Below are 18626 nucleotides of genomic sequence, written 5' to 3' on the forward strand. Positions count from 1 at the left end.
CTTGACGTTCAAGCCGAGGATCGACTCCCACCACGTGTGCACGTGGGACAGCCCTGTGGGAAAGCCTCGTGGGAAAGCCTCGTGGGAAAGACTCGAGGGAAAACCATAGATCCTTTGATCCACGCGGCGGACTGGGTGACACTCCTGCTACCGCTCTGGAGGAAAGCGCAAGTGCATGCCCGCATTTGAGACGAGCACTGACTCCCCTGGGGAGACTCCAGAAGTACCCCAAGATCCATGTCAGTACTGGAGAGGAATCCTGAGGTTCCGGCCACGACTCCACACAAGGTCTTAGGCCCCGGCATCGACGGGAGAGGAATCCCGAGAGGACCCCGAGTAACTCGCATGGGGACTGGCCTTTCCTGAGGCCACCAGAGCAGGTCCCTGAGGTCCCCGTCGTAAGTCGAGAGCACCTGCCGCAACTCGAGAAAATCCAGGAGGTTTTGCCCTCCAGGCGAGATGAGGCCCATTTCCGCTGAGGCTTCTCGAGGCTAATCACATCTAACCACTGGAACTTCAAAAGGGTCCTTCACACCCTTCCTGCAACTCAACAAGTTCCCCGACATACCGTCTCCACTCGAGAGGAAGCACGAGGGTCCCGCACACATCCAGGGGAGCCCCGTTTCCGCCTCCTAGCTCGAGATGAGGGATCCTTTCCCTGTTTCGTAGGGAAAGAATTCCCGGCGTTCCCGTCGCATCTCAAGAGGAGGCGCTCTCCACAGGAAAGGCGAGAGGAACTCCAGGGTCGTGCCACCATTCCAAGAGTCCCCCAGATGTGTCAGTCCATTCCAGAGGAACCTGTTTTCCCCTAACTGCCTTCACGTTCAAGCCGAGGATCGACTTACACCACGTGTGCACGTGGGACAGCCCTGTGGGAAAGCCTCGTGGGAAAGCCTCATGGGAAAGACTCGAGGGAAAACCATAGATCCTTTGATCCACGCGGCAGACTGCGTGACACTGCTGCTACCGCTCGGAGGAAAGCGCAAGTGCGTGCCCGCATTCGAGACGAGCACTGACTCCCCTGGGGAGACTCCAGAAGTACCCCAAGATCCATGTCAGCACTGGAGAGGAATACTGAGGTTCCCGCCCCGACTCCACACAAGGTCTTAGGCCCCGGCATCGACGGGAGAGGAATCCCGAGAGGCCCCCGAGGAACTCGCATGGGGACTGGCCTTTCCTGAGGCCACCAGAGCAGGTCCCTGAGGTCCCCGTCGTAAGTCGAGAGCACCTGCCGCAACTCGAGAAAATCCAGGAGGTTTTGCCCTCCAGGCGAGATGAGGCCCATTTCCGCTGATGCTTCTCAAGGCTAATCACATCTAACCACTGGAACTTCCAAACGGTCCTTCACACCCTTGCTGCAACTCAAGAAGTTCCCCGACATACACGTCTCCACTCGAGAGGAAGCACGAGGGTCCCGCACACATCCAGGGGAGCCCCGTTTCCGCCTCCTAGCTCGAGATGAGGGATCCTTTCCCTGTTTCGTAGGGAAAGAATTCCCGGCGTTCCCGTCGCATCTCAAGAGGAGGCGCTCTCCACAGGAAAGGCGAGAGGAACTCCAGGGTCGTGCCACCATTCCAAGAGTCCCCCAGATGTGTCAGTCCATTCCAGAGGAACCTGTTTTCCCTGCACTGCCTTGACGTTCAAGCCGAGGATCGACTCCCACCACGTGTGCACGTGGTACCGCCCTGTGGGAAAGCCTCTTCGGAAAGCCTCGTGGGAAAGACTCGAGGGAAAACCATAGATCCTTTGATCCACGCGGCGGACTGCATGACACTGCTGCTACCGCTCTGGAGGAAAGCGCAAGTGCATGCCCGCATTCGAGACGAGCACTGACTCCCCTGGGGAGACTCCAGAAGTAACCCAAGATCCATGTCAGCACTGGAGAGGAATCCTCAGGTTCCGGCCCCTACTCCACACAAGGTCTTAGGCCCCGGCATCGTCGGCAGAGGAATCCCGAGAGGCCCCCGAGGAACTCGCATGGGGACTGGCCTTTCCTGAGGCCACCAGAGCAGGTCCCTGAGGTCCCCGTCGTAAGTCGAGAGCACCTGCCGCAACTCGAGAAAATCCAGGAGGTTTTGCCCTCCAGGCGAGATGAGGCCCATTTCCGCTGAGGCTTCTCGAGGCTAATCACATCTAACCACTGGAACTTCCAAAGGGTCCTTCACACCCTTGCTGCAACTCAAGAAGTTCCCCGACATACCCGTCTCCACTCGAGAGGAAGCACGAGGGTCCCGCACACATCCATGGGAGCCCCGTTTCCGCCTCCTAGCTCGAGATGAGGGATCCTTTCCCTGTTTCGTAGGGAAAGAATTCCCGGTGTTCCCGTCGCATCTCAAGAGGAGGCGCTCTCCACAGGAAAGGCGAGAGGAACTCCAGGGTCGTGCCACCATTCCAAGAGTCCCCCAGATGTGTCAGTCCATTCCAGAGGAACCTGTTTTCCCTGCACTGCCCTGACGTTCAAGCCGAGGATCGACTCCCACCACGTGTGCACGTGGGACAGCCCTGTGGGAAAGCCTCGTGGGAAAGACTCGAGGGAAAACCATAGATCCTTTGATCCACGCGGCGGACTGCGTGACACTGCTGCTACCGCTCTGGAGGAAAGCGCAAGTGCATGCCCGCATTCGAGACGAGCACTGACTCCCCTGGGGAGACTCCAGAAGTACCCCAAGATCCATGTCAGCACTGCAGAGGAATCCTCAGGTTCCGGCCCCGACTCCACACAAGGTCTTAGGCCCCGGCATCGACGGGAGAGGAATCCCAAGAGGCCCCCGAGGAACTCGCATGGGGACTGGCCTTTCCTGAGGCCACCAGAGCGGGTCCCTCAGGTCCCCGTCGTAAGTCGAGAGCACCTGCCGCAACTCGAGAAAATCCAGGAGGTTTTGCCCTCCAGGCGAGATGAGGCCCATTTCCCCTGAGGCTTCTCAAGGCTAATCACATCTAACCACTGGAACTTCCAAAGGGTCCTTCACACCCTTGCTGCAACTCAAGAAGTTCCCCGACATACACGTCTCCACTCGAGAGGAAGCACGAGGGTCCCGCACACATCCAGGGGAGCCCCGTTTCCGCCTCCTAGCTCGAGATGAGGGATTCTTTCCCTGTTTCGTAGGGAAAGAATTCCCGGCGTTCCCGTCGCATCTCAAGAGGAGGCGCTATCCACAGGAAAGGCGAGAGGAACTCCAGGGTCGTGCCACCATTCCAAGAGTCCCCCAGATGTGTCAGTCCATTCCAGAGGAACCTGTTTTCCCTGCACTGCCTTGACGTTCAAGCCGAGGATCGACTCCAACCACGTGTGCACGTGGGACGGCCCTGTGGGAAAGCCTCGTCGGAAAGCCTCGTGGGAAAGACTCGAGGGAAAACCATAGATCCTTTGATCCACGCGGCGGACTGCGTGACACTGCTGCTACCGCTCTGGAGGAAAGCGCAAGTGCATGCCCGCATTCGAGACGAGCACTGACTCCCCTGGGGAGACTCCAGAAGTACCCCAAGATCCATGTCAGCACTGGAGAGGAATCCTCAGGTTCCGGCCCCTACTCCACACAAGGTCTTAGGCCCCGGCATCCACGGGAGAGGAATCCCGAGAGGCCCCCGAGGAACTCGCATGGGGACTGGCCTTTCCTGAGGCCACCAGAGCGGGTCCCTGAGGTCCCCGTCATAAGTCGAGAGCACCTGCCGCAACTCGAGAAAATCCAGGAGGTTTTGCCCTCCAGGCGAGATGAGGCCCATTTCTGCTGAGGCTTCTCAAGGCTAATCACATCTAACCAATGGAACTTCCAAAGGGTCCTTCACACCCTTGCTGCAACTCAAGAAGTTCTCCGACATACCCGTCTCCACTCGAGAGGAAGCACGAGGGTCCCGCACACATCCAGGGGAGCCCCGTTTCCGCCTCCTAGCTCGAGATGAGGGATCCTTTCCCTGTTTCGTAGGGAAAGAATTCCCGGCGTTCCCGTCGCATCTCAAGAGGAGGCGCTCTCCACAGGAAAGGCGAGAGGAACTCCAGGGTCGTGCCACCATTCCAGGAGTCCCCCAGATGTGTCAGTCCATTCCAGAGGAACCTGTTTTCCCTGCACTGCCTTGACATTCAAGCCGAGGATCGACTCCCACCACGTGTGCACGTGGGACCGCCCTGTGGGAAATCCTCGTCGGAAAGCCTCGTGGGAAAGACTCGAGGGAAAACCATAGATCCTTTGATCCACGCGGTGGACTGCGTGACACTGCTGCTACCGCTCTGGAGGAAAGCGCAAGTGCATGCCCGCATTCGAGACGAGCACTGACTCCCCTGGGGAGACTCCAGAAGTAACCCAAGATCGATGTCATCACTGGAGAGGAATCCTCAGGTTCCGGCCCCGACTCCACACAAGGTCTTAGGCCCCGGCATCGACGGGAGAGGAATCCCGACAGGCCCCCGAGGAACTCGCATGGGGACTGGCCTTTCCTGAGGCCACCAGAGCGGGTCCCTGAGGTCCCCGTCGTAAGTCGAGAGCAGCTGCCGCAACTCGAGAAAATCCAGGAGGTTTTGCCCTCCAGGCGAGATGAGGCCCATTTCCGCTGAGGCTTCTCGAGGCTAATCACATCTAACCACTGGAACTTCCAAAGGGTCCTTCACACCCTTGCTGCAACTCAAGAAGTTCCCCGACATACCCGTCTTCACTCGAGAGGAAGCACGTGGGGTCCCGCACACATCCAGGGGAGACCCGTTTCCGCCTCCTAACTCGAGATGAGGGATCCTTTCCCTGTTTCGTAGGGAAAGAATTCCCGGCGTTCCCGTCGCATCTCAAGAGGAGGTGCTCTCCACAGGAAAGGCGAGAGGAACTCCAGGGTCGTGCCACCATTCCAAGAGTCCCCCAGATGTGTCAGTCCAATCCAGAGGAACCTGTTTTCCCTGCACTGCCTTGACGTTCAAGCCGAGGATCGACTCCCAGCAGGTGTGCACGTGGGGCAGCCCTGTGGGAAAGCCTCGTGGGAAAGCCTCGTGGGAAAGACTCGAGGGAAAACCATAGATCCTTTGATCCACGCGGCGGACTGCGTGACAATGCTGCTACCGCTCTGGAGGAAAGCGCAAGTGCATGCCCGCATTCGACACGAGGACTGACTCCCCTGGGGAGACTCCAGAAGTACCCAAAGGTCCATGTCATCACTGGAGAGGAATCCTCAGGTTCTGGCCCCGACTCCACACAAGGTCTTAGGCTCCGGCATTGCCGGGAGAGGATTCCTGAGAGGCCCCCGAGGAACTCGCATGGGGACTGGCCTTTCCTGAGGCCACCAGAGCGGGTCCCTGAGGTCCCCATCGTAAGTCGAGAGCATCTGCCGCAACTCGAGAAAATCCAGGAGGTTTTGCCCTCCAGGCGAGAAGAGGCCCATTTCCGATGAGCCTTCTCGAGGCTAATCACATCTAACCACTGGAACTTCCAAAGGGTCCTTCACACCCTTGCTGCAACTCAATAAGTTCCCCGACATACCCGTCTCCACTCGAGAGGAAGCACGTGGGGTCCCACACACATCCAGGGGAGCCCCGTTTCCGCCTCCTAGCTCGAGATGAGGGATCCTTTCCCTGTTTCGTAGGGAAAGAATTCCCGGCGTTCCCGTCGCATCTCAAGAGGAGGCGCTCTCCACAGGAAAGGCGAGAGGAACTCCAGGGTCGTGCCACCATTCCAAGAGTCCCCCAGATGTGTCAGTCCATTCCAGAGGAACCTGTTTTCCCTGCACTGCCTTCACGTTCAAGCCGAGGATCGACTCCCACCACGTGTGCACTTGGGACAGCCCTGTGGGAAAGCCTCGTGTGAAAGCCTCGTGGGAACGACTCGAGGGAAAACCATAGATCCTTTGATCCACGCGGCGGACTGCGTGACACTGCTGCTACCGCTCTGGAGGAAAGCGCAAGTGCATGCCCGCATTCGAGACGAGCACTGACACCCCAGGGGAGACTCCAGAAGTACCCCAAGATCCATGTCAGCACTGGAGAGGAATCCTCAGGTTCCGGCCCCGACTCCACACAAGGTCAAAGGCCCCGGCATCGACGGGAGAGGAATCCCGAGAGGCCCCCGAGGAACTCGCATGCGGACTGGCCTTTCGTGAGGCCACCAGAGCGGGTCCCCGAGGTCCCCGTCGTAAGTCGAGAGCACCTGCCGCAACTTGAGAAAATCCAGGAGGTTTTGCCCTCCAGGCGAGACGAGGCCCATTTCCGCTGAGGCTTCTCGAGGCTAATCAAATCTAACCACTGGAACTTTCAAAGGGTCCTTCACACCCTTGCTGCAACTCAAGAAGTTCCCCGACATACCCGTCTCCACTCGAGAGGAAGCACGAGGGTCCTGCACACATCCAGGGGAGCCCCGTTTCCACCTCCTAGCTCGAGATGAGGTATCCTTTCCATGTTTCGTAGGGAAAGAATTCCCGGCGTTCCCGACGCATCTCAAGAGGAGGCGCTCCCCACAGGAAAGGCAAGAGGAACTCCAGGGTCGTGCCACCATTCCAAGAGTCCCCCAGATGTGTCAGTCCATTCCAGAGGAACCTGTTTTCCCTGCACTGCTTCGACGTTCATGCCGAGGATCCACTCCCACCACTGTGGCATGTAGGATAGCCCTGTGGGAAAGCCTCGTGGGAAAGACTTGAGAGAAAACAATAGATCCTTTGATCCACGCGGCGGACTGCGTGACACTGCTGCTACCGCTCTCGAGGGAAGCGGAAGTGCATGCCCACATTCGAGACGAGGACTGACTCCCCTGGGGAGACTCCAGAAGTACCCCAAGATCCATGTCAGCACTGGAGAGGAATCCTAAGGTTCCGGCCCCGACTCCACACAAGGTCTTAGGCCTCGGCATCGACGGGAGAGGAATCCCGAGAGGCCCCCGACGAACTCGCATGGGGACTGGCCTTTCGTGAGGCCACCAGAGCGGGTCCCCGAGTTCCCCGTCGTAAGTCGAGAGCACCTGCCGCAACTCGAGAAAATCAAGGAGGTTTTGCCCTCCAGGCGAGACGAGGCCCATTTCGGCTGAGGCTTCTAGAGGCTAATCACATCTAACCACTGGAACTTCCAAAGGGTCCTTCACACACTTGCTGCAACTCAAGAAGTTCCCCGACATACCCGTCTCCACTCGAGAGGAAGCTCGAGGGTCCCGAACACATCCAGGGGTGCCCCGTTTCCGCCTCCTAGCTCGAGATGAGAGATCCTTTCCCTGTTTCATAGGGAAAGAATTCCCGGCGTTCCGTCGCATCTCAAGAGGAGGCGGTCTCCAAAGGAAAGGCGAGAGGAACTCCAGGGTCGTGCCACCATTCCAAGAGTCCCCCAGATGTGTCAGTCCATTCCAGAGGAACCTGTTTTCCCTGCACTGCCTTGACGTTCAAGCCGAGGATCGACTCCTAACCCGTGTGCACGTGGGACAGCCCTGTGGGAAAGCCTCGTGGGAAAGCCTCGTGGAAAAGCCTCGAGGGAAAACCAAAGATCCTTTGATTCACGTGGCGGACTGGGTGACACTGCTGCTACCGCTCTGGAGGAAAGCGCAAGTGCATGCCCGCATTCGTGACGAGGTCTGACTCCCCTGGGGAGACTCCAGAAGTACACCAAGATCCATGTTAGCACTGGAGAGGAATCCTCAGGTTCCGGCCCCGACTCCACACAAGGTCTTATGTCCCGGCTTCGACTGGAGAGGAATCCCGAGAGGCCCCCGAGGAACTCGCATTGGGACTGGCCTTTCCTGAGGCCACCAGAGCAGGTCCCTGAGGTCACCGTCGTAAGTCGAGAACACCTGCCGCAACTCGAGAAAATCCAGGAGGTTTTGCCCTCCAGGCGAGATGAGGCCCTTTTCCGCTGAGGCTTCTCGTGGCAAATCACATCTAACCACTGGAACTTCCAAAGGGTCCTTCACACCCTTGTAGCAACTCAAGAAGTTCCCCGACATAGACGTCTCCACTCGAGAGGAAGCACTAGGGTCCCGCACACTTCCAGGGGAGCCCCGTTTCCGCTTCCTAGCTCGAGATTAGGAATCCTTTCGCTGTTTCTTAGGTAAAGAATTCCCGGCGTTCCCGACCCATCTCAAGAGGAGGCGCTCTCCACAGGAAAGGCGAGAGGAACTCCAGGGTCGTGCCACCATTCCAAGAGTCCCCCAGATGTGTCAGTCCATTCCAGAGGAACCTGTTTTCCCTGCACCGCCTTGACGTTCAAGCCGAGGATCGACTCTCACCACAGTGCCACGTGGGACAGCCCTGTGGGAAAGCCTCGTGGGAAAGCCTCGTTGGAAAGACTCGAGGGAAAACCATAGATCCTTGGTCCACGTGGCGGACTGCGTGACGCTGCTACTACCGCTCTGGAGGAAAGCGCAAGTGCATGCCCACATTCGAGACGAGGACTGACTCCCCTGGGGAGACTCCAGAAGTACCCCAAGATCCATGTCAGCACGGGAGAATAATCCTCAGGTTCCGGCCCCGACTCCACCCAAGTTGTTAGGCCCCGGCATCGAAGGGAGAGGAATCCCGAGAGGACCCCGAGGAACTCGCTTGGGGACTGGCCTTTCCTGAGGCCACCAGAGCGGGTCCCTGAGGTCCCCATCGTAAGTCGAGAGCACCTGCCGCAACAAGAGAAAATCCAGGAGGTTTTGCCCTCCAAGCGAAATGAGGCCCATTTCCGCTGAGGCTTCTCGAGGCTAATCACATCTAACCACTGGAACTTCCAAAGGGTCCTTCACACCCTTGCTGCAACACAAGAAGTTCCCCGACATACCCGTCTCCACTCGAGAGGAAGCACGAGGGTCCGGCACACATCCAGGGGAACTCGTTTCCGCCTCCTAGCTCGAGATGAGGGATCCTTTCCCTGTTTCGTAGGGAAAGAATTCCCGGCGTTCCCGTCGCATCTCAAGAGGAGGCGCTCTCCACAGGAAAGGCGAGAGGAAGTCCAGGGTCGTGCCACCATTCCAAGAGTCCCCCAGATGTGTCAGTCCATTCCAGAGGAACCTGTTTTCCCTGCACTGCCTTGACGTTCAAGCCGAGGATCGACTCCCACCACGTGTGCACGTGGGACAGCCCTGTGGGAAAGCCTCGTGGGAAAGCCTTGTGGGAAAGATTCGAGGGTAAACCATAGATCCTTTGCTCCACGCGGCGGACTGCGTGACACTGCTGCTACCGCTCTGGAGGAAGGCGCAAGTGCATGCCCGCATTCGAGACGAGCACTGACTCCCCTGGGGAGACTCCAGAAGTACCCCAAGATCCATGTCAGAACAGGAGAGGAATCCTCAGCTTCCGGACCCGACTCCAAATAGGTCTTAGGCCCCGGCATCGACGGGAGAAGAATCCCGAGAGGACCTCGAGGAACTCGCATGGGGACTGGCCTTTCCTGAGGCCACCAGAGCGGGTCCCTGAGGTCCCCGTCGTAAGTCGAGAGCACCTGCCGCAACTCGAGAAAATCCAGGAGGTTTTGCCCTCCAGGCGAGATGAGGCCCATTTCCGCTGAGGCTTCTCGAGGCTAATCACATCTAACGACTGGAACTTCCACAGGGTCCTTCACACCCTTGCTGCAACTCAAGAAGTTCCCCGACATACCCGTCTCCACTCGAGAGGAGGCACGAGGGTCCCGCACACATCCAGGCGATCCCCGTTTCCGACTCCTAGCTCGAGATGAGGGATCCTTTCCCTGTTTCGTAGGGAAAGAATTCCCGGCGTTCCCGTCGCATCTCAAGAGGAGGTGCTCTAAACAGGAAAGGCGAGAGGCACTCCAGGGTCGTGCCACCATTCCAAGAGACCCCCAGATGTGTCAGTCCATTCCAGAGGAACCTGGTTTCCCTGCACTGCCTTGACGTTCAAGCCCAGGATCGACTTCCACCACGTGTGCACGTGGGACAGCCCTGTGGGAAAGCCTCGTGGGAAAGCCTCGTGGGAAAGACTCGAGGGAAAACCATAGATCCTTTGCTCCACGCGGCGGACTGCGTGACACTGCTGCTACCGCTCTGGAGGAAAGCACAAGTGCATGCCCGCATTCGAGACGAGGAGTGACTCCCCTGGGGAGACTCCAGAAGTTCCCCAAGATCCATGTCAGCACTGGAGAGGAATCCTCATGTTCCGGCCCAGACTCCACGCAAGGTCTTAGGCTCCGGCATCGACGGGAGAGCAATCCCGAGAGGCCCCCGAGGAACTCGCATGGGGACTGGCCTTTCCTGAGGCCACCAGAGCTTGTCCCTGAGGTCCCCGTCGTACGTCGAGAGCACCTGCCGCAACTCGAGAAAATCCAGGAGGTTTTGCCCTCCAGGCGAGATGAGGCCCATTTCCGCTGAGGCTTCTCGAGGCTAATCACATCTAACCACTGGAACTTCCAAAGGGTCCTTCACACCCTTGCTGCAACACAAGAAGTTCCCCGACATAGCCGTCTCCACTCGAGAGGAAGCACGAGGGTCCCGCACACATGCAGGGGAGCCCCGTTTCCGCCTCCTAGCTCGAGGTGAGGGATCTTTTCCCTGTTTCGTAGGGAAAGAATTCCCGGAGTTCCCGTCGCATCTCAAGAGGAGGCGCTCTCCACAGGAAAGGCGAGAGGAACTCCAGGGTCGTGTCACCATTCCAAGAGTCCCCCAGATGTGTCAGTCCATTCCAGAGGAACCTGTTTTCCCTGCACTGCCTTGACGTTCAAGCCGAGGATCGACTCCCACCACGTGTGCACGTGGGAAAGCCCTGTGGGAAAGCCTCGTGGGAAAGCCTCGTGGGAAAGACTCGAGGGAAAACCATAGATCTTTTGTTCCACGCGGCGGACTGCCTGACACTGCTGCTACCGCTCTGGAGGAAAGCGCAAGTGCATGCCCGCATTCGAGACGAGGACTGACTCCCCTGGGGAGACTCCTGAAGTACCCCATGATCCATGTCAGCACTGGAGAGGAATCCTCAGGTTCCGGCCCCGACTCCACACAAGGTCTTAGGCCCCGGCATCGACGGGAGTGGAATCCCGAGAGGCACACGTGGAACTCTCATGGGGACTGGCCTTTCCTGAGGACACCAGAGCGGGTCCCTGAGGTCCCCGTCGTAAGTCGAGAGCACCTGCCGCAACTCGAGAAAATCCAGGAGGTTTTGCCCTCCAGGCGAGATGAGGCCCATTTCTGCTGAGGCTTCTCGAGGCTAATCACATCTAACCACTGGAACTTCCAAAGGGTCCTTCACACCCTTGCTGCCACTCAAGAAGTTCCCCGACATACCAGTCTCCACTCGAGAGGAAGCACGAGGGTCCCGCACACATACAGGGGAGCCCCGTTTCCGCTTCCTATCTCGAGATGAGGGATCCTTTCCCTGTTTCGTAGGGAAAGAATTCCCGGCGTTCCCGTCGCATCTCAACACGAGGCGCTCTCCACAGGAAAGGCGAGAGGAACTCCAGGGTCGTGCCACCATTCCAAGAGTCCCCCAGATGTGTCAGTCCATTCCAGAGGAACCTGTTTTCCCTGCACTGCCTTGACGTTCAAGCCGAGGATCGACTCCCACCACGTGTGCACGTGGGACAGCCTTGTGGGAAAGCCTCGTGGAAAAGGCTCGAGGGAAAGCCATAGATCCTTTGATCCACGCGGCGGACTGCGTGACACTGCTGCTACCGCTCTGGAGGAAAGGGCATGTGCATGCCCGAATTCGAGACGAGGACTGACTCCCCTGGGGAGACTCAAGAAGTACCCCAAGATACACGTCAGCACTGGAGAGGAATCCTCAGGTTCCGGCCTCGACTCCACACAAGGTCATAGGCCCCGGCATCGACGGGAGAGGAATCCCGAGAGGCCCCCGAGGAACTCGCATGGGGACTGGCCTTTCCTGAGGCCACCAGAGCGGGTCCCTGAGGTCCCCGTCGCAAGACGAGAGCACCTGCCGCAACTCGAGAAAATCCAGGAGGTTTTGCCCTCCAGGCGAGATGAGGCCTATTTCCGCTGACGCTTCTCCAGGCTAATCACATCTAACCACTGAAACTTCCTGAGGGTCCTTAACACCCTAGCTGCAACTCAAGAAGTTCCCCGACATACCCGTCTCCACTCGAGAGGAAGCACGAGGGTCCGGCACACATCCAGGGGAACTCGTTTCCGCCTCCTAGCTCGAGATGAGGGATCCTTTCCCTGTTTCGTAGGGAAAGAATTCCCGGCGTTCCCGTCGCATCTCAAGAGGAGGCGCTCTCCACAGGAAAGGCGAGAGGAACTCCAGGGTCGTGCCACCATTCCAAGAGTCCCCCAGATGTGTCAGTCCATTCCAGAGGAACCTGTTTTCCATGCACTGCCTTGACGTTCAAGCCGAGGATCGACTCCCACCACGTGTGCACGTGGGACATCCCTGTGGGAAAGCCTCGTGGGAAAGCCTTGTGGGAAAGATTCGAGGGTAAAACATAGATCCTTTGATCCACGCGGCGGACTGCGTGACACTGCTGATACCACTCTGGAGGAAAGCGCAAGTGCATGCCCGCATTCTAGACGAGGACTGACTCCCCTGGGGAGACTCCAGAAGTACCCCAAGATCCATGTCAGCACTGGAGAGGAATTTTCAGGTTCTGGCCCCGACTCCACACAAGGTCTTAGGCCCCGGCATCGACGGGAGAGGAATCCCGAGAGGCACCCGAGGAACTCGCAGGGGGACTGGCCTTTCCTGAGGCCACCAGAGTGGGTCCCTGAGGTCCCCGTCGTAAGTCGAGAGCACCTGCTGCAACTCGAGAAAATCCAGGAGGTTTTGCCCTCCAGGCGAGATGAGGCCCATTTCCGCTGAGGCTTCTCGAGGCTAATCACATCTAACCACTGGAACTTCCAAAGGGTCCTTCACACCCTTGCTGCAACTCAAGAAGTTTCCCGACATACCCGTCTCCACTCGAAAGGAAGCAAGATGGTCCCGCACACATCCAGGGGAGCCCCGTTTCCGCCTCCTAGCTCGAGATGAGCGATCCTTTCCCTGTTTCGTAGGGAAAGAATTCCCGGCGTTCCCGTCGCATCTCAAGAGGAGGCGCTCTCCACAGGAAAGGCGAGAGGACTCCAGGGTCGTGCCACCATTCCAAGAGTCCCCCAGATGTGTCAGTCCATTCCAGAGGAACCTGTTTTCCCTGCACTGCCTTGACGTTCAAGCCGAGGATCGACTCCCACCACGTGTGCACGTGGGGCAGCCCTGTGGGAAAGCCTCGTGGGAAAGACTCGAGGGAAAACAATAGATCCTTTGCTCCACACGGCGGACTGCGTGACACTGCTTCTACCGCTCTGGAGGAAAGCGCAAGTGCATGCCCGCATTTGAGACGAGGACTGACTCCCCTGGGGAGACTCCAGAAGTACCCCCAAGATCCATGTCAGCACTGGAGAGGAATCCTCAGGTTCCGGCCCCGACTCCCCACAAGGTCTTAGGCCCCGGCATCGACGGGAGAGGAATCCCGAGCGGCCCCCGAGGAACTCGCATGGGGACTGGCCTTTCCTGAGGCCACCCAGAGCGGGTCCCTGAGGTCCCCGTCGTAGGTCGAGAGCACCTGCCACAACTCGAGAACATCCAGGAGGTTTTTCCCTCCAGGCGAGATGAGGTCCATTTTCGCTGAGGCTTCTCGAGGCTAATCACATCTAACCACTGGAACTTCCAAAGGGTCCTTCACACCCTTGATGCAACTCAAGATGTTCCCCGACATACCCGTCTCCACTCGAGAGGAAGCACGAGAGTCCCGCACACATCCAGGTTAGCCCCGTTTCAGCCTCCTAGCTCGAGATGAGGGATCCTTTCCCTTTTTCGTAGGGAAAGAATTCCCGGCGTTCCCGTCGCATCTCAAGAGGAGGCGCTCTCCACAGGAAAGGCTAGAGGAACTCCAGGGTCATGCCACCATTCCAAGAGTCCCCCAAATGTGTCAGTCCATTCCAAAGAACCTGTTTTCCCTGCACTGCCTTGACGTTGAAGCCGAGATCGACTCCCACCACGTGTGCACGTGGGACAGCCCTGTGGGAAAGCCTGGTGGGAAAGCCTCGTGGGAAAGACTCGAGGGAAAACCATACATACTTTGATACCTGCGGCGGACTGCGTGACACTGCTGCTACCGCTCTGGAGGAAAGCGCAAGTGCATGCCCGCATTCGAGACGGGGACTGACTCCCCTGGGGAGACTCCAGAAGTACACCATGATCCATGTCAGCACTGGAGAGGAATCCTCAGGTTCCGGCCCCGACTCCACACAAGGTCTTAGGCCCCAGCATCGACGGGAAAGGAATCCCCAGAGGCCCCCGAGGAACTCGCATGGGGACTGGCCTTTCCTGAGGCCACCAGAGCGGGTCCCTGAGGTCCCGGTCGTAAGTCGAGAGCACCTGCCGCAACTCGAGAAAATCAAGGAGGTTTTGCCCTCCAGGCGAGATGAGGCCCATTTCCGCTGAGGCTTCTCGAGGCTAATCACATCTAACCACTGGAACTTCGAAAGGGTCCTTCACACCCTTGCTGCAACTCAAGAAGTTCCCCGATGTAGCCGTCTCCACTCCAGGAAAACACGAGGGTCCCGCCCACATCCAGAGGAGCACCGTTTCCTCCTTATCGCTCGAGATGTGGGATCCTTTCCCTGCTTGGTGGGGTAAGAATTCCCGGCATTCCCATCGCATCTCAAGAGGAAGCACTCTCCAGAGGAAAAGCGAGAGGGACTCCAGGGTCGTGCCACCATTCCAAGAGTCCCCCGGATGTCTCAGTCCATTACAGAGGAACCTGTTTTCCCTGCACTGCCTCGACATTCACGCAGAGGATCGACTCACACCACGGTGGCATGTGGGACAGCCATGTGGGAAAGCCTCGTGGGAAAGACTGGAGGGAAATCCACAGATTCCTTGATCCACATGATGGGAAGCGTGACTCTGCTGCTAGAAGCGCACGTGCATGCCCCACTCGACACGAGGACTGATGCCCCTGGGGAAACTCCAGAGGTACCCAAAGATTCATGTCAGCACTGGAGAGGAATCCTCAGGTTCCGGCCCCGACTCCACACAAGGTCTTAGGCCCCGGCATCGATGGGAGAGGAATCCCGAGAGGCCCCCTAGCAACTCGCATGGGGCCTGGCCTTTCCTGAGGCCACCAGAGCGGGTCCCTGAGGTCCCCGTCGAAAGTCGAGAGCACCTGCCGCAACTCGAGAAATCCGAGAGGTTCTCCCCTCCAGGCGAGATGAGGCGCATTTCCGCTGAGGCGCCTCGAGGCTAATCACAGAAAACATCTGGAAATTCCAAAGGGTCCTTCACACCCTTGCTACAACTCAAGAAGTTCCCCGACATACCCGTCTCCACTCGAGAGGAAGCACGAGGGTCCCGCCCACATCCAAAGGAGCCCCGTTACCACCTCGTAGCTCGAGATGAGGGATCCTTTACCTGTTTCGTAGGGAAAGAATTCCCGGCGTTCCCGTCGCATCTCAAGAGGAGGCGCTCTCCACAGGAAAGGCGAGAGGAACTCCAGGGTCGTGCCACCATTCCAAGAGTCCCCCAGATGTGTCAGTCCATTGCAGAGGAACCTGTTTTCCCTGCACTGCCTTGACGTTCAAGCCGAGGATCGACTCCCACCACGTGTGCACGTGGGACAGGCCTGTGGGAAAGCCTCGTGGGCAAGCCTCGTGGGCAAGACTCGAGGGAAAGCCATCGATCCTTTGATTCACGCGATGGAATGCGTGACACTGCTGCTACTGCTCTGGAGGAATGCACAAGTGCATGCCCGCATTCGAGACGAGGACTGACTCCCCTGGGGAGACTCCAGATGTACCCCTAGATCCATGTCAGCACGGGAGAGGAATCCTCAGGTTCCGGCCCCGACTCCACACAAGGTCTTAGACGCCGGCATCGACGGGAGAGGAATCCCGAGAGGCCCCCGAGGAACTCGCATGGGAACTGGTCTTTCCTGAGGCCACCAGAGCGGGACCCTGAGGTCCCCGTCGTAAGTCGAGAGCACCTGCCACAACTCGAGAAAATCCACGAGGTTTTGCCCTCCAGGCGAGATGAGGCCCATTTCCGCTGAGGCTTCTCGAGGCTAATCACACCTAACATCTGGGACTTTCAAAAGGTCCTTCACACCCTTTCTGCAACTCAAGAAGTTCCCCGACATACCTGTCTCCACTCGAGAGGAAGCACGAGGGTCCCGCACACATCCAGAGGAGCCCCGTTTCTGCCTCCCAGCTCGACATGAGGGATCCTTTCCCTGCTTGGTCGGGAAAGAATTCTGGGCATTCCCGTCCCATCTCAAGAGGATGCGTTCTCCACAGGAAACGCGAAAGGAACACCAGGGTCGTGCCACCAAACAAGAGTCCCCCATTGTCTCAGTCCATTCCAGAGGACCTGTTTTCCCTGTGCTGCCTCTACTTTCACGCCGAGGATCGACTCCGACCACGGTGGCACGTTGGACAGCTCTGTACGAAATCCTCGTCAGAAAGCCTCGAGGGAAATCCTCGAGGGAAAGCCACTGATCCCATGATCGACGCGATGGCAAGCGTCACACTGCTGCTATAGCTCGGGAGGAAAGCGCACGTGCATGTCCCTTCTCGAGCGCAGGGCTGACTTCCCTGGGGAGACTCCAGAATTACCCCAATATCCATTTCAGCACTGGAGAGGAATTCTCAGGTTCCGGCCCCGACTCCACACAACATCTTAGGCCCCGGCATCGACGGGAGTGTAATCCCAGGAGGCCACCGAACAAGTCGTATGGGAACTGGCCAGTCCTGAGGTCACCAGAGCGGGTTCCTTAGGTCACCGTCCTAAGACGAGACCACCTGCCAAAACTCGAGAAAATCCAGGAAGTTCTCCCATCCAGGCTCGATGAGGCCCATTTCCGCTGAGGCGTCTCGAGGCTAATCACATCTAACCTCTGGAACTTCCAAAGGGTCCTTCACACCCTTGTTGCAACTCAAGAAGTTCCCCGACATACCCCTCTCCACTCGAGAGGAAGCACGTGGGTCCCACCCACATCCAGAAGAGCTCCGTTTCCGCCTCGTAGGTGGAGATGAGGGATCCTTTCGCTGATTGTTCGGGAGAGAATCCTGGGCGTTCCCGTCGCATCGCAAGAGGAGGTGCTCTCCACAGTAAAGGTGAGAGCAACTCCAGCGTCGTGCCACCATTCCAAGAGTCCCCCAGATGTCTCAGTCCATTCCGGAGGAACCTGTTTTCCCTGCACTGCCTCGACTTTCACGCCGAGGTTCGACTCCCACCACAGTCTCACGTGGGACAGCCCTGTGGGAAAGCCAAGTGGGAAAGCCTCGTGGCAAAGATTCGAGGGAAATCCACAGATCCCTTGATCCACGCGACAGGAAACGTGACACTGCTACTACCACTCGGGAGGAAAGGGCATGTGCACGCCCCCACTCGAGATGAGGACTGACTCCCCTCTGGAGACTCCAGAAGTACCCCAAGTTCCATGTCTGCACTGGAGAGGAATCCTAATTTTCTGTCCCCAACTCCACCCAAGGTCTTAGGCCCCGGCATCGATGGGAGAGGAATCCCGAGAGGCCCCCTAGCAACTCGCATAAGGACTGGCCTTTCCTGAGGCCATAGAGAGGGTCCCTGAGGTCCCCATCGTAAGCCAAGAGCACCTGCCACACCTCAAGAACATCCAGGAGGTTCTCCCCTCCAGGTGAGATGAGGCCCATTTCCGCTGAAGCGTCTCCAGCCTAAGCATACCTAACCTCTGGCACTTCCAAAGGTTTCCTAACACCCTTGATGCAACGCAAGCAGTTCCCCGACATACCTATCTCCACTCGAGAGGAAGCACTAGGGTCCCGCCCACATCCAGAGGAGCCCCGTTTCCCCCTCGTAGCTCGAGAAGAGGGATCATTTCCCTGCTAGTTCAGGAAAAAATTCCCGGCGTTCCCCTGGCATCTCAAGAGGAGGTGCTCTCCACTGGAAAGGCGAAAGGAACTTCAGGGTCGTGTCAGCATTCCACGAGTCCCCCAGATGTCTCAGTCCATTCCAGAGGAACCTGTTTCCCTGTACTGCCTCGACTTTCACGCCGAGGATCGACTCACATCAAGGTGGCACGTGGGACAGCCCTGTGGGAAAGCCTCGTGGGAAAACCTCGTGGGAAAGCCTCGAGGGAAAGACACAGATCCCTTGATCCACGCGATGGGAAGTGTGACACTGCTGCTGCAGCTCGGAAGGAAAGCGCTCGTGCATGCCCCCACTTGAGACGAGGACTGACTCCCCATTGGATTCTCCAGAAGTACCCCAAGATCCATTTCAGCACAGGGGAGGAATCCTTAGGTTCCGGCCCCGACTCCTCACCAGGTCTTAGACCCCGGCATCGACAGAGCGGAATCCCGAGAGGCCCCTAGGAACTCACATGGGGACTGGCCTTTCCTGAGGACATCTGAGCAGGTCCCTGAGGTCCTCGTCGTAAGTCGAGTGCACCTGCTGCACCTAGAGAAATCCAGGAGGTTCTCCCCTCCAGGCGAGATGAGGCCCGTTTCCGCTGAGGCGTCACGAGGCTAATGTCACCTAACCTGTGGACCTTCCATAGGGTCCTTCGCACCCTTGCTGCAACTCAAGAAGTTCCCCGACATACCCGTCTCCACTCGAGAGGAAGCAAGCGGGTCCTGCCCACATCCAGAGGAGCCCCGTTTTCACCTTGTAGCTCGATATGAGGGATCATTTACCTGCATGGTCGGGTAAGATTTCCCGGCGTTCTTGTCACATGTCAAGTGGAGGCGCTCTCCACAGGAAAGGCGAGAGGAACTCCAGCT

Source organism: Ovis canadensis, chromosome 10 (assembly GCF_042477335.2).
Source record: "Ovis canadensis isolate MfBH-ARS-UI-01 breed Bighorn chromosome 10, ARS-UI_OviCan_v2, whole genome shotgun sequence".
Classification (NCBI taxonomy): Eukaryota; Metazoa; Chordata; class Mammalia; order Artiodactyla; family Bovidae; genus Ovis; species Ovis canadensis.